General features: G+C 42.2%; 1 protein-coding gene across 1 annotated transcript in view; it reads left to right on the forward strand.

The window, feature by feature from the left end:
* The first annotated feature begins 4579 nt into the window (after window positions 1–4579).
* PRICKLE1 (prickle planar cell polarity protein 1) overlaps window positions 4580–12683 on the forward strand; it is a 63922-nt gene continuing 55818 nt past the window's right edge. The window contains exon 1 of the mRNA XM_056508030.1: window positions 4580–4811. The gene's annotated coding sequence lies outside the window, so the exon portion shown is untranslated. The remainder of the gene's footprint in view (window positions 4812–12683) is intronic.

The raw sequence follows: 12683 nt of genomic DNA on the forward strand, positions 1-12683 counted from the left end.
AGCTCTGGCAGAAGGGAGCAAGGCACTGCAGCAGATCTTGGAAACAGGACTGGCAGTACTTATATGTATTGTAAACTAAACATTGCTTTTTTCATCTCAGTCAAATTGCCCATTTTCTCCTAGTCCACAGGAAATAACCAGGCTAGAAGAAGCAATGGAATAGTCTGTGATCAAAGGCAGGGTGTGAAACCTTTGTATAAGGATAACGCTTAGCCCAGGAAGGACATAGTTAAACGTCCAGGGAAGGTGCCTGTGAAAGAAATCCATAAGAAATGTTTTTGTAACTGGCCATGCAAGGATTCAGCTGACTTTTAAACAGAGATTAGGCACGACTGTACAGCTGAAAAAGTTATGGAGCCATAGGATAAGGCCAAAACAAACAAAACAGACAAAAATCAGCAGGAGGGATCTTATACAAAAATGAATGACTATTGCAAAAATAAATCAAAAAGGGAGATACAGTAAACTGGAACAATACTTGAACTGGAAAGCCTGAGAAGTCACTCCCTCTCCAAAACACAAGCATGCACTCCAGCTTTGTCCTGACCCTGGACAGGACAATTCCTTCCCTCCTCGCATGCTTCTCCCAGGTTTACATGGGAAAAGAAATCAAACCTGGACACTGTGATGGGACTCATAGTATTCCTCAGTCTATCCCTGCTTCGACTCACCAGTGACCACGTTTCCAACTACCCTGCAAAACTATACAGCACTCTGAGAAGGTTTGGTGTAGATTTTTAGGCTCATGCAGATATAGAAGACAAAAGTACATCTGCCAAGGTTAAGAGGAAAACAACCCTCTTAATGTCAGTGTGAAGACTCATCTCCAGAGTTTTCAAGACTAGGGTTTTTTTAACCCAATTCTATACAACTGATAAAAAACATATTGCTGGGTACAAGCCAAAGAAAAGAGTTGGGTTTATAAGAATTAGCATTTGAAAGCTTATGCCTAATTGCTTTGGCCAGTCCACATTACTTGATTCCTGTGAAAGTGTCCCAAAAACACCAAAACACCTAGCACAGAGTTTTAACAAGCTGCACTTGTTAATATTAATAATTTATGTGCTCCCATACAGTTTTTTGTCTGAAAAACTCTGCATAAAGATTAACTAAGCCTTATATGCCCATGTGGTATAAGACAGTTTTATTCTCTGCATGCAAACAGGAAAACTGAGGAATTCCTACTGCTGCTTAGAGGCACATAAATGAAAGGAATGGCCATTGTATCCATTTAGATGTCCCTTCTTGAAGAAAGACTGAGTAAAAAAAGAGAAAGTAAAAATCCAATGTATAGTGTTATAAAAAGCAAGCAGCAGAAATTAAAGCACTGTTTCTCTCCCAAAATCCCCAAATGAAGTGCATCTATGCTTCACACCTTAGAAAAAAATTAAAACAAAACAAAACAGTACAATTTGGACCTTGCACAAAATTAAAATCTTGCCCCCAATTTAAGAAAAATTTTGTTTTGATGCACAGGAAACTCATCACAGATAACTGTGGGGTGGCCAAAAGTCAGTGTAAAGACTGCTATGTTTCATTCAAAACTCTCCCTCTCTGGGCATGTCCTTTTTCTGTTCCCCATACTTAAATGGTTCTAGTAATCAGACAACATAGTCAGACCTGTATTGGCTGAATCCAACAGCTCTGATCACAGGATCAGGGTTGGAAGGCACCTCTGAGGGCTGTCTGGTTCAGCCACTTCTTCCAGGCCAGACTCAAAGCTGCAACTTTTCACATGTTTGTTACACAAGGAGCTACTCTTGTTTGCTTACCTGCAGTTACAGCTGCAACTCTGTATGTACGGTTTCCATATGTAATCATGGGATACTTTAAAGATAATAAGAAATATTTAAAGTATTTGCTGGAAGAGGTAGGATTGGAAAAGAAGGTCTGATGGATTGCTCTAGGCATTTCCTTCCAGGGTACCTGTATGAATCTGTACAGAGACTTTCCTCTTACTTCAAAATCACAGAAAAACGTCTCATACTTCACATTTTTAAATTTTGACCTCCTGCAAAGTGGGCCAAAAACTGCATTCCTTACATGAAATTAATGATAACTGTCAGCAATAGTTTTCAGAGAAAAATTCTAAATATAGACCATATTTTAGAAAACATTTTTCATGAAGTGGGCAACAGGTTCATGGAATTTGGAGGTTTTACTATGTTACAGTACCAAAGGTGGGACTCAAGCCCTTTTTAAACTTGCTTATCACTAGTTTCTTTTTTTTTCTTGCATAGATATTCTTGAAATATTTAACAGAATTTTAAGACATACAAATAGATATTTTTTATGTGTAAACTTTCCTTATACTGTTTTGCAATCTACTCCAGCAGCAGACAAGATCCCATCCTCAAATTATCCACACTTCAAGTGAATGAAAAGTGCATACAATTAAAACCCATGAACAGTACCTGAGGAGAGGTACAAAAGCACAAAACAGCCAAGTAGCTTGCACAGAAAATGAAAAAAAAAAAAAAAAAATTGATGGAAATATTATTGTCCCTTCCTCACTAATTGCATTTGTAGGTTGCAATTTTTTATCTTTCCTGTTGTTTGCAGTAGGTGTATTTTCTCTTGGACACAAAGTCCTGCAGGTCCAAAGAGAAAACTGTCTGTACTGTTTCAGGATTACAGTTAGCAACTTGGACATGCTTTATTTCCACGTTGTGAAAAACAGAGCAGGTTATAACACTTTCTAAACAGCCATGATGGATTTGCATTGCAGACATGGCCATAGAATGGGTAAATTACATTACTGTAGCAAACTGCCCAGGCTACCCATATGGTTAAGTAGAAACTAGGAGTTTATAGCTTAATTAGAGGCACTTGTAAGTGAGGATCAGATAAACAGATATACAACTTAAAAGACTGCATTGGCCATAAATTCTTTCATTCCAGATTCAGATCTGCTAATATATGACTTCAAACACCTTTGACAAGGTTATTTAAAAGCCAAGCAATCTTATTTCCTATGTCTTTGGAACATTAAGTGGGAAGAACTAAATGACAGAAATCATGCAGTGCTGCCAGCAGAGCCTAAAAGCATTCAGATCTTTGTGATAAGTGATACAAAAATGCTTGAATAGGTGGCAGGGAAGAACACAAGACAAGGGACAAATAGCTTTAAGGTTGTTTGATGGCTCTTTTGCCATCTTTGCCACCCTTTTATTCTCATTCCCTTTACAATTAATTTTACATTATTATTACTATTATTATTATTATTATGTATATTTTACAATATATTTAATTTTTTCCACACTTCTGCTTTATCCTCTATGTTTTTTCTTAAATTAGAGGAGAAATACAAATTCATTCTGATGGAAAGAGAGAGGCTGACTCTTCTGAGGTTTCCCCTGTCTATTTTTTTTTTCTAAAAACTTCAGTGATGCAATTGGGACACATTTATTTTCAAATTTGGCTAACATTTAAAAGGAATTGAAAAAATAACTTAAAAATTGAAAAATTAAGATTTAAAAGAGTACCCACGGTTTGAATTTCAGTTGAAACTTACAAGGTGATAAGTACTTTTAACACTCTTGACTCCAGCAAAGTTGTAGCCTAGGGCTGTAGTCTGAAGTTGTTTCCTGTGAGTTAATTTTTATTTTTTCAGATGGAGAAAGATGATTTTGACCAGATTGGAATACAGATAAACTTATTCTGCTAACAGAGGAAAAACCAAATGTGCTTTAAAATACCAAGAGAAAATTCTCGTTTTCATTTCCTCATGTAATTCTTTGTTTACAGAATCAAGAGAGTCACTGCCAGAAACACAGTTTTATATAAAACAACTTTTGAGGCTCCAAACACATTTGTTTCACCAAGTGGGGAGAGTCACTCTGGCAAAATTATTCTCACCTACCAATTGGCACCTATAGAAGAAGTATAACATTGAGTTAAACGCCATGTAAATCATCCTTTGGTGTTTCCATGGAGGGTTTAAACACTGAGACTACTAAAGGAGAACCAGGAGCTCAATCCACGTTGCTTGAAGAGTATTAGGTGCCAGCACCAGGATCAAGGGCTGCAGACTGCAGCAGCTTAACAGATACCAAAAGTGCCGGTAACGATAATAGGAAAGGGACTTCTACGTTTGCCTGGCTACTTCAGCGTCCCTTTAACGCCGACCGCCTTCGTTTTGCCGTCTCTTCAGCGTTGAGACCGGGGCCGCTTCGCTTTGGGGGCGCCCAGCGCTGCCATCCCCTGGCAGGGGGGATGCGGGCCCGGGAACACCGTGGGCCGCACACCCAGCCGGAACGGGCTCCATCCACCCCTCCGCACCCACCCGCGGGAGAAGTTTCTAATTAACTTTCCCCGTCCCGCTCCCTCGGTGAAAGCCGCGGCTTTAGCGCTCAGTCTGACCGAGGCACAGGCAGCGCAGAACCGGCCCGTGCCCCGCCGGCTCCCCGGCCGGCCCCGCCGGGCTCACCCCGCGCTCCCCACACGCTCCCGAGCCCCCCGCGCGCCGCCCGCGGCCCCGCCCCAGCCCCGCCCCGCGGGCCCGCGCGCCCCGGCCGCACGGCGATTGGCGGGCGCGGCGGGCGGCAGCCAATGGGCGCGGCGGAGCGCGGCCGGCGCCGTCCCGGGCGCGGGGCGGCCGAGCCCCATTAGGGCGGGGAGCGCGCCGGGGCTCGGGCAGTCGCGGCGGGGCGGCCGAGAGGCTCCGGGCGGTCCCTGCCGGAGATGCGCGTCTCCCGCCGGCGCTGACTCCGTGGGACGCAGCCGGGTATCCGCCTCCCCCGTCGTCCGTGTGACGGACCACGCCGCCTCCCGGGAATACGTCGCCGTGGTCCGGCCGCGCTGCGGGGAGGGTGAGTGGAGGCTCCCCGGGGTGACGGCTGGCGGACAGCCTGCGGCGGCGCGGCGGAACGCCCGGCGGGTTTGGCGGAGCGCCGTCCGCAGCCGGCACCGTGCCACCGGCGGCGGAGCGCTTCCCGCGGTGCGGCGGGGGTCCTGCGCCCTGCCCGGGGCTTGCATCGCCAGGCGCGCCGGTGAGGAGCGGCCCCAGCGCGGAGCCCGCGGAGTTGTCGGACGGGGCTGCGGGCTTGGGGGAGCGCAGGGCGTCGCGCCGAGCCCCGCGGCGGCTGTCGGGGAAGGTGTCGCGGCGCCGCCGCTGTGCCGGCTCGGTGCGCCCGCCGGTCTGAGCGAGGGGCCAGATGCGGGAGCTCAGCTGTTGCCTGTCAGTGCGTGACAACTGGCCCCTTCCAGGCAGCCTCCGCCCTCTCCTTATCCCGAGCGAAGCGTCCGCCCCTGGGCGCCCTCCTGCCCCGAGCGAGGACCCCGGCGGGGTGCGAGCCTCGGTCTGCCATCCCTGCGGCACCTTCCGCGCCCCCCGCTTTAACTGGGGGGCGATCCCCACGGCCACCCCTGCAGCCACGGACCTCGCTGAAAGTATGAGTGTGTGCTTTCCTCTCAACGAAGAGAGCTCTGGAAGGGCGATGGACCGGGCGCGAGTCCCTTCTCCCAGAATATTTATGCCCCCCGCAGGATTTCAAACTCCAGCAGCCTCCGTTTATCAATCGGCCGAGCTGGGGTGGCCCGAGCCCGGGGTGGCTGCGGCTGGCCTTTGACAGGAATCTGTCACTGTACCCCAGCGGGGGTGGCCCAGGGAGGCAAAATAAAGCACCCTCCAGTGCCAGTGTTTCTAAGTGCGGTCAGCTGGAGAGCGAGGAAACGCAGCAGGGGGTATTTTACGGGCTCGCTGAGAAGTGTTTATGCAGTGAAATTTAATGGTTAACGATGCACATTCCCAACAAGCTAAAACCTAAAAAATGGCATAAATGAATTGCTAGCGTTATTGTGGTGAAATTCCCTGTGATCATTGTTTAGCTGGTAACTGAGGTCTTTAAACTACATGTTTTGCAGAGCAAACAAACTCAGTAAGTACTGAGATTTTTCTAGTAGGATGGGGTTTTCTCCCCTTTCGCTGCAGTTCTTACTGTTTCTAGGGGGAATTAGGGTAATTTGTACTATTTCTTTGCAAGACAGCTATATCACAGCGGCTGGATTTTCATCCCAAGGTGTGAGTAGATCAGAATGAGCTTGGGCAGGGGGTAGAAAGGAGAGGCGATGGAGAGAGCCGTTACTCTGATGCAGTGACAGATCCTTTCATTCCTCCCTGCAGAGCCCCGGATGAGCCGGGCTGGTGCAGTTCTGCCAACAGCACAGTTAATTGTGTCCTGTAAATCAAGGTCCATGGAGCTGCTCGCTTTCTGTACAACAAAAGGTTTTGTAATGGGTAAGCCCAGATCAGTCATATAAAAAATTTAAGATCAACTGGGCAAGGTGTGTGTGTAAGGACCTTACAGGGTTAATAGCTAAACTATTAAGATTGGAGTCAGATGTGGGTAAAAGCAACAGGAGAGTCTGGTTTTTCCTAATATCCTGTAGTATGATAACTCTGAAAAAGGTAATTGTTTAAAAAAATCTGTTTCAATTTAAGATTTATTAAGCAAGGAGAAACTTACGTAAACATAAGAATCCCTTTCTTGTTTGGAAAGGCAAGAAGTGGCTAGAAATGTCATCTGAACTTAAAGACTACAAACTATGTGTGGATTTTCGTGCATATGTGCAAGAATGTTATTAATCTCATTTTTAGCTAGCTTATTCTATGTCTTAGGGGGACTGGGGTGTTTAATTCAGGCCTTTGGCAAAATGGTTTCTGTGCTTTTAGGGTTTTTTTTTTTCCCTAGAAAATGAGTTATTTCTAGCATTTAAGACTTTAAAATACAGGAACAAGAGATAGCAAGTGCCCTCCAAAGAAGGAGAAATGGAGGGGGAATCAAGTTTTACTTATATATGCTGTGAGTTGGGAATGTAAATTTGTATATAAGGAGAAGATCTGAAGAATGACTTGGCACACTAATGACCTGGCTTTTTGGAACTTCAAGAGTTTGGTCTGTCTCCCCCTATGGTTATAATAAGAGATTAAATGCATTTGGCATATTTAATTAGCATATGAAAATAGGGTGACTTTTTACTTTGTCATTGTTTTCCCATGAAACTTCTCTATGCTAATGAATGTCTACATTTTACGAGTAATTTAAATGGCTTTGCTTCATATTATGCTTTTGCAGATTGGTTTGACCCTTTCTAATGCTGAAAGCCTTCATTTTGTAGCCTAAAAGTCCTTCCCCTTTGTCGTATGAATCTTGCATAATACGTTGTCAATTACTGCCATACACAGCTTCTAACAGAGCAGACTGAAAGTTGCTCTTAAATTTAAAGCCTCTGTTTGCTTGGGTGCTGTGTCTTATGCATTCCAGAGTTAATTGGATGTGCAGTGATGAATTTCATTTAAAACAAACAAACAAGCTGGGTTGTGTTTCTGTTTTCTGTGACTGTGTTATCCTAAAGTAAAGGGATCCCTGCTGCTGGGGTATAAAAGCATGCTCTGAAACATTTCTTTTTATTTTTTAATAGTTGAAAAACATTATTTATGTTTCTGGGAAAACGGTTGCATGATACAATATTGCACTAAGAATTGGATTGAGATGGGTTCCTAGTGACCAAGTGGCTTATATCAATATTCGGTTTACCCCCTTGTATTAAGGCTTAAGCTTCAGTTTGGCCAGCACTGGTTTTTGCTTATGCTGTTTAAACAGAAGTAAACTTGAGGTTAGCTCTAGCCATTAGTATATACTTGGTGTAAGCCATGCAAGCTTAGGTCCTGCTCCTGGAAATGTTTACAGAAATGAGTAGCTTTTACTTGTGTGCTTAAATTGTTTGGATTAGGAGTTGTATAATGGGAAGAACCAGCTTGGAAGGATACAGCACAGCTATTGCTCATCTTTTCCTCCTCCCACCTTATGGCTGAAGAATGATGGGAAGAAACATGTTTTGCAAGTAATAGCACACTGAAGTCGTGGCATTTCTGGCAGAAATTCCCAGATAGACTATCAGATCAGTTTGCCAAAACTGCATGCTTTTTTCAGAAACAGCTCTTTGGCTGCTGGTTCATTGACAAAGGATATTTCCAGCTACTGAAGAAAATTTCACAGGTGGTCTGCTACAACTCTTCCTCTTTGTATTTTATGTATTTATAATAGTCACAAAATACATTATATATTTTTAGCGGAACTAAAAGAGCATTTGGCTTCTCAGTACAAACTGACAATACTCCTCAAGCATGTTCTTGTGCAAGGAGGGTTTTTTAAATGTACAAAATGAGTGAAGTGCTCATATACAAGAGGTAAGAGCCAACACAAACATTTTTAGTATTTTTAAAATGTCTGTAAATGACAGCTTTTTTGCTAGTTTATCTTTTCTTGGAACGCTGCCTGGAAGGCTTCTTAAAGTTCTTAAATATAGCTATAAGGTCAGTGAGTTGCTTTTCAAGATCATATGAACCTATCAAGCTCAATGTTTTGCTAGCTAGTAAACCTGGGGTAGATGGTCTCTCAGGTAGGCCCTTCATTTCCAGTGGATTGCACATCAGCAGATGCTGGGACTGTGTTATTTCAGTCGTTCTGTACCAAAGTCATGTACTCCTGTCTAAGGTCTGTGTTTGAAATATTGATTTATAGCACCTGATAGTTCTTGCTCTTCTATCTTGTGTACTTCTCTCTTTCATTTTCTCTCTTCCCCTCTGTCCCCTCCTTAAGATGTAAGAGTATTATGGAGCGTGCTTTTAGGTTTGGATCTATAACAGATATAAAAAGTTTTATTCAGTTTTATCTAAGGACAGATCCCATAGTTCACAATTACAGTCTTTGACTTTAGTAAGAATTTTTTTTTTCCAGTTACACGCAATATTAGCTTTGTGGAGTGGTTACATGCAAAAAAAAGCATTTTCAAATGCCATCCAAATACTGAAATATAATTTCTTGCTTTTATTTAAAATAATTTTTTTTCCTGTGATGTTTTTGTAACCACCTTTTTGAGCTTGTTGCCTTGTAATCTTGCATCAAGTAACCCCAGACTTAATATTACATGGTTCCAGAACTAGACTTCTCTGTCGGCAGCATGCCAAATCCTGTCTAATGTCTGTGTTAATGTGGTGTATGTGAAAACTGACTTCTCTGTGGGTTGGAACACTGATTTGTATAATTGCAGCCAGCATGATTAAAAATCTGCATGTCAGTGTCATGATGCTTATAATAAAACTTACAGATTTCTTTTTTTAAGCAGCGTGGTGTTAGTCCCTTAAATTTTCTTTGAGAGTTTTCATTGTCCAAACATTGTCTTTATTTCTGAATGTGTTTGAGTGTTTAAAAAGGAAAATAAGAACATCTATGCAGTTACAAATAAAATAATGTAGGCCTTGGGTTGTGCTGTATGGTAGGACTGCACCTTCTTGTTCTGTAGGAAAGCTGCATCTTCTCTCACTAAAAAGACTGATATTAAAAGACTTGTCTCTGAATCTTTAATGCTTCTGTGCCGTTCCTCAAAGCACACATCCCTTCTGCATTTCTGTGATCCCTGCTGGAGCCACATAACCCACCTCTGACCCAGGGGCTGTGATTGTTCAGCTTTACCTGTTTTGCTGTCCCCTGATCTCGTCCTTAGCAGAGTGCTCGTGTGACAGTGGTAGTGCTGGCTCAGCAGTAGGCTCTGCCGAGCCACCCAGGCACTCTTGCTCAACCCGTTGAGCACTTGGACTTGTCGGACACTGCCCTCACCCATGGCCCATTTTGGTAGCAACAAAGACACGCAATAACCATGGTGCAAATTGAAAGCCACCTTGTGCTTTCAGATGTGGATCAACTTGTCTAACAGCAGTAAAACCTGACTTGTTTTCAAGTATGTTAAAAATTACTGCATGATTAGTGAAGATAGTTTTTAAGGATCTCTTTTTGTAATCAAGCGATAATCACCCAGAAGTTCAGAAGTGTTTATGTAAAGAAATTGCATGTGTTTGTGTGCATACTTTAGGATTAATACATTTTTACTTTCAGACTCTTTGCAAGAATTGGCATTTTCACATAAAAATAAAAGCTTCACATGCTGAGATGACTATTCAAAGTATGAATATTTATGTACTTTAAAATTAATTTTATGAAGGCACTAAAGAAATGTCTGAACCTTGCATATTTGCATCTCTATATACAGACTGCTAAACAAATTATGCTAGTTCTAGAACCTCACTGGTGAATTGCAGATGTCTTTTGTAAAAGTATACATATGGCTTTCCAAAAGCTTTGAACTGTTTCCTCTTGCTTTGCTCATCAGAAAGATGGTATGGATAACTTCATTGTGAGAGGGCATTTTTCCAGTCTTGTTTGCAAAGCATAGTGGATCTGTGTGGTAAATATTGAGTTTTCATTCATCCTTGGGCTGAAATGAGCTCATTCTGTGCATATGGAATATGAGAAAAATATATACAAAGGATATGTTTATATTTAATAAAATTAATAGCATAAAGCAAGTGCAAAGAAATTTACAAGCCTAAACAGCTTGGCAGGCCAATAGCCAGTGAATGTCTTAGACTACTGCCAAACATTTAGAAAGCAGACCGGGCTCTCATCTGTTATGAGGTACCAAAAAACTTCCAGCCTCATGAGGACGTTGTTTACTCAGGATGGAGCTTTGTTCTGTTCTCTCAGCAGCTCAGTGACGGTTTGGGTTTCAGCAAGTATCTAGCTAGGAGGTGTACCAGTACTACTCAGGAGAAATGTTGCTGACTAAAAAAACAAGTGGTTGTGTTAAAGCAGCTCTCCACAGTCAGATCCCAGAGTCTGGGTCCCTTTTACAGGGTTTTGGCCTCTCCTTTGGAGACTTTGGGAAAGGAAGCATTGCAGAGTAAGTCTGGAGAGAACTCTGCAGGGTAAGAGGGAGGTCTATGTTGTGCTGTTGTGCTCAACCATGACCTGCCAAAAAGATGTAGGAGTGCTCTCAGCAAAGGATGCTACCAAGTAGATTATTGAGGTCAATGGTTTCTTTAGTTGTTTGTGAATCCAGTAAATAGCAACCTTTCATACAGCCTATCTGCTTGGACAGTAATTTGCAGAGGGTTTCAGGTGTTGTGAAGCAGAAGTTCAGTGGTCTAGGCTAATACCTCATTTTGTTCTCAATATATGTTTTTCCAGTTATATAAAACTGTTGAATTCATGCAAGAAAAGTTTGCCTGTTCTTTGAGTAGCTGTTAATATACTGAAATTGAACAATGCATGTGTTTGAAGTGACCACAGTGACAAATAGGCACCTGTTTCATTGCTGTAGATTTATTGCTTTTCAGATTTCTTTGCAAAATGTCCCCTGATGCTTAGAGCTCTATTGTCTAGTTCTCAATCTGCCACCTTTTAGGCTGTAATTTTGGAAGATTGCTTTTTTAATATCTCCCTGTCTGTCTCAATATTGTGCTGTGGCTGTTCATAAACATTTCTGACATATTAGTGGATGTCTTATTAGCCTGAAGCTCATGCTGTCAAGAGTTACTGATAGTATGATGACTCTTTCACAAAGGTATACTTAGTGGCTTTATTCTAGGAACTGAGGTGATACCAAGCTCCTGTTAATTTCTGTTCATTTCTGGCTTTTTTTTTATTTTGATGCGTGTCTGTGGTCAACATCTAAATCCTAAGTGCAAGGACAAGGCAAGGTCTTTTTCTACCTTCTGGTATGGTCTCTTAGAACATATCTCATGAAGATCAGCAAGTACACCTTCAATTATGCAGCCTTTTTTTCTGCAGGTAGAAGGCATCCTCCTTTGTCCAATTCTCTGCATTTACCTTCATCCTGCTTTGTTGTGTACTAAATCAGCTGTTACCTAATGCAATTTTGAGTAGATAATCTAGACTTGTTTTTAAAAGGAACTGTTGGCATATTGTCCTGCTGGAGTGCTGGGGGGTGACTTAAAATCTGCTGTGTGAGCTGTGACAGGGATTGTGCACATGAGTCAAAGTGGGGAAAAAGCATTTCCAAACAGTTACAGTACTATTCTGTCAGTGTTGGACTCTGAATAAATATGAATTACTTAAATCTTGCATTTCTATAGTATATAGAACAGTGAATTAATTCTGTATTCCCTCTGTAAAAAACTCAAGCTTTTTCCCCTTTCACTGTCAAGTAGTTATGCAGGTATTCCTCAAGATAGTTTGAAAATATTTAGGGGTTTTCTTCCTTTTTTAAGTGAGCTTCCCAAATCAGCCCAATCAGTACAGAACAGTACAAGGGATTATGTTTGTGCACAGTGGCGTGGTGAAAGAGGAGCTTCCTAACCACATGTTGCACCAAGAGAAAAAAAAAAAAAAAGCCTAAAAAGCATAGACTATAAAGCTATAGCTTCTGTTCTGCTATACCTACAAACCGTCAAGTGATTTTTGTCACCCATGTCACATATAAGGACTTTGACTTATATTTCAGTCTCAAGTGTTATTATTTCTAACCACTGTCATATTAGTTGTCCAGATGATCCTGAAGAGTTTTGGAAGATTGTCTGCTTGGGCATAAATGATCATCAATCACTGTTATTGGTGATGCAAATAGGTCAGATCTCTGCTTTCTAGGAAAAGTCTGTGTCTTCTACAAACAAAATGGCATGCTCCTCATTTTACAGAATAACTGTAGGAAAATATAAATAATTGTTGTCTGTCTGGAAAAAAATGCAACTTATCTCTAAACCTTTTTTATTTTTTTTTTAGAAGCCTGTATACTGACTTAATATCCGTACCAAATCTTTAAAAACAAACAAACAAAACAAACAACCACAACCCCTGGGTAGGCTGCAAGTTCTCTTCTTCCCC

Source organism: Oenanthe melanoleuca, chromosome 1A (assembly GCF_029582105.1).
Source record: "Oenanthe melanoleuca isolate GR-GAL-2019-014 chromosome 1A, OMel1.0, whole genome shotgun sequence".
Taxonomy (NCBI): domain Eukaryota; kingdom Metazoa; phylum Chordata; class Aves; order Passeriformes; family Muscicapidae; genus Oenanthe; species Oenanthe melanoleuca.